Here is a 3953-nt window from a genome sequence, read left to right as displayed (position 1 = left end):
CCGCCGCCATCTTCCCGGCCGCCGCCGCCGCCCAGGACAAGAGACCCCGAGGGAGCCGCTCAGTAACAGTCCCGCGAGCCGCCGCCGCCGCCAGCCACCATCCGGGTCCGGGGAAAGGGGGAAAGGGAGAGCGCCGGCGTGCGCCGGAAGTGACGCAATCGCGCCGGAGACGGAACTGACAGCGCGTGGCGCAGGGGGGAGCACAAGAGGTGGGGAACTACGAGCCGGGGCTTGGGAGGGCGCCCGGAGCCCTGCCCCTGGTCACGTGTGCTGCGCCGGGGGTGGGGCCGTGCAAGGCAGCTCAGCTGAGCGGCGCCGGCCCCTGCTTCCCCGCCACTTGCGCGTGGGGGATCCGGGCACGTGACCCCGGGCTTCTGCGGGCAGGCCGGACCCGCTCTGGGCAGAAGCTGCATCCGCGGCCCACATCCACCCCTTTGCTTGTGCCCTGGGAAGTAGGGAGCAGCAGGTTGGGAGGGGCAGTAGCGGAGAAAACCACGATTCCTGCTAGTAGGGGATCTCGGGGCACTAGCAGGCCTGGAGGAAAGGGTTGCCAGCCCTCCGGGGTTGCCCTGGAGTCTGCAGGAATGAGACACAAGTTTCCAGGAGACGGCTGGCAGTCCCGCGGGAGATTGATGATAGGGCATTCATTAAAATAAATATTACATGTTGAATCCAATTTGTATAGTAGTCCAGTGGGTTTTTAAAATGCAAGGGTCGTGTGCATTTGCCTCCTGACCTAGTGACTCATGAATGGCATTGTCATGTGATGAAACCTCCCAGAATAGATTCGGAGTTGGCAGCCCTACTGGAGCGGCTGTGGGTCAGGAGCGAGGGGCACTGCGGGGGCTGCAAGTTGGGAGTGAGGGGCACCGGCAGGGCTGCAGGTCATGAGCAGAGACGACCCTAGCAGGGTGCAGGGCCCGGATGCAAAGAAGCTGGCTAGGGTGGGCGGGCACAGGCAGCATAGTCACCAGCACTAGGCGGACGCTGCAGGAGGGGCCACAGCTGCTCTGCCCAGCTCCACAGGAACCCCCAAAGCACAGGGCCGGGGGTGAGTGCCCTGATTCGCACCCCCGGCCTCCCCCCAGGGATGACCCTGGTCAAGTGAGGGGGACTGGCAGGGCTGGGGGGGGTGCTGTGGCTTGGGAGTGAGGGGTAAGAGTATGGACAGGGGCAGTGCACCTGCCTATAAGGGCTGCTCAGGGCCACAAAGCAGCAGGTAAGCAGGGGACAGCCACAGCTGGACCCACATCCTAGGGAGTGAAGGGGGAACTCTGATTTTGCATGATAAAAAATTAACAAAATCAAACCCCAAAAATATATAGGCATTTAGAATTTGTTTTATTACAATTATTGAGGTACTTGCAGGGTTCCAAATTGCTTTAAAATTGTAAATATAGCAATAAAACATTGTGTTCAACCAATACCCGTATGTGTAGTAGCATTTCATTTTAATCATGGAAAAACATGGATTTGGGGTTTTTCTACTCAGAGGATTTGCGATTTTTATCCATCAGAAAACCACAATCCCTGCTAATAAGGGGACCTCGAAAGAACAGTGATCATAGGACACATCTATGCATTCATTAATGTGCTGTAATTATGGCACACTTAGTACCTGTAATTACAGGTACTAAGTGTGCTGTAATCAGTGCTACCACACAGTAGCACTGGCACATGCTTTTTATAACACTAATGCGCAGCAGAATTAGTCTACTGCACCTTTAGCATTTCATGTAGATGTGCCCACAGGCCAGGACTTAGTATCCCTGCTCTCTCCCAAATTGTATTTCATTTCTGTTGACCCAGAGCTGCCTTATCTCAGAGGAATGGGTGGGAATAGAGAAAGCTGAACCTGAGCTGTACAAACTTCCTCCAACACCCAGGCGGAGGGGTGGGAATCTGGAAGCGGTCTCAAATCAAGGTCGGAGTCTGAGTAAGCTTGTGTATTCTCTGCTGTGTGTAGCTGCTCTTGTTAATATTGCCTGAGAATCTCCCTGCACACGGTTTAGCTTCTCTTGTACTTCTCCAGATAAAGTAAGAGTTTCCAGCTATCCTGGGTACAACAGGTATCATACCCGGTGCAGGGAGATGCAGGAATAGAGGTGGCGCAGTCAAGTGCTTGGAGCTTTTAAAGTAAATGCTTCCTTCCTTAGGACACACAGATCCCACTAGCACATTGAAGGACTTGCACCCCACCACTGCAACAGGCTAAAACTGATAATCTGGATCTCTCCACAATTACCCAGTAGCTAATTATTCAGGCATAAGGAACCATGATCCTAGCTAGCAAACTCAACTTGACATATCCAATGTACAGATATAGGTAGACTGTTTCTAGCTGGAAAAGAAGAAAGTTGAATAAGTATATTGGCCTCCTAGAAGTATGCAAAGAGGAGACCTTCTACTGTGAATCATGTAGGCTTCTTCCACCCCGAGATGCTGTAGGCCTATTCAAAAGGTGAAGTTGAGACAACCTGAGCCTGCACAATGGCAACGAAGAAAACCAGCAAGGGACAGATCAGATGATCTTTCACCAGCAGGATCTCTCATCCTCATCTGACGAGAGTTGTCGTTTCACTTCTTATGCAGCTGGCTAGTTTAGGTGAATGGTTCTCAACCTTTTTAGACTTGAGGTATCCCTTGGAAAATGCCAGCTCTTAGTTTTCGCTCCATTCAACTTTCTTCTTTTCCAGCTCCTGGAAGCCATCAACCAATTGACTCAGAGCAGTTAATGAATAAGACCTCTAACATTTTAAATAATCAAAAGTGATTGATAAAGTTGACTTTCCCCCAAGACTGTGTGGTATTTTAAAGGGGGTGTTTGTTCTCTGGCTTCAGCTTGAACACTTACTTTCAAGATTAGATTTACTCATTTAAGCTGCATAATTCTGCACTAAAAAAAAAAAAAAAAAAAAAAAAAAAAAAAAAAAAAAAAATCAATGCTGAGGTCTTCTAAAGGTCTGAACCGTTATCTCTACTCTTAAGATATGCCCTAGCCTACTGTGGACTCTAGCGGCCTTTTTGTAAGACTATATAAGCATCAGGATGAAAAAAGTGCTTACCTGATGCTAGAGATAAAAGCTGAATACCCGTATGCTCAAAGCAAAGCATGCTTCTACAAACCCTATATTTTTTTAATATTAGAGAGTATAAAATACTGAGCTACTGAAGCCCTGACAGCACCTCTCCAGTCAACTATTTTTAACCAGATTCTCCCTTAATTTTTTCAAGCTGAATCCATTTCCAGCTGCAGTGCCCGTCTATTATGGGTCCAGGGATGGTGGTGGACTTTTGATAAATGTTTAAAAAACACACCATCAGCTCCTTAGAATGCCCTGCTACCGCAGGATAAACGTGTATAACAGGATTTGTTTTGCAGTAAGATTCAATCAAAGGCAGTACCTACTTCTCTTCTTGAATCAAGATTAGAATTCCGCTTTAAACAGATGATATTTATGTAGAACAGGCAGAAGCACAAGGATAAAAATGGATGCAGGTCTGTGAAAAGCAGCTTTTTGGCATTCTCTCATTATTTCAGGGGAATATGAGACTCATAAATGTAGTAATAAAGAAAAAAGTATTCTGTGCAAAAGTCAAACTACACTATCCTCACCAAGTCGTCACATGTGGCTAAAATAAATCTTAAAGCTAGTGTTTCCCTCCAACAACTATAGAAGGGAAAGAAAGGGAAAAGGCCTCTGTATACACCTGTTCTCTATGCAAAAGCTTATCAGAAAAAGATGCCTCTTTTTCCGTATATGCCTATACGTTATCCACATCATTTTTTAACATTTGCCTAATTGTCAAGATGTCTGCTTTATACTTTCAAGTATGACAAACATGTATACACTTCATAATCCTAAATATTTATTTACAATTCTAGAATATGAAACTTATTACATGTATAGGAATGTAAATGTATGTGTTCTGACTCAGTGAATATAAATAAA

The sequence above is a fragment of the Alligator sinensis genome, unplaced genomic scaffold, assembly GCF_000455745.1.
Source record: "Alligator sinensis unplaced genomic scaffold, ASM45574v1 scaffold489_1, whole genome shotgun sequence".
NCBI classification, from domain to species: domain Eukaryota; kingdom Metazoa; phylum Chordata; order Crocodylia; family Alligatoridae; genus Alligator; species Alligator sinensis.
The sequence above is the reverse complement of the archived record's forward strand: the minus strand, read 5'-3'. Positions refer to the sequence as shown.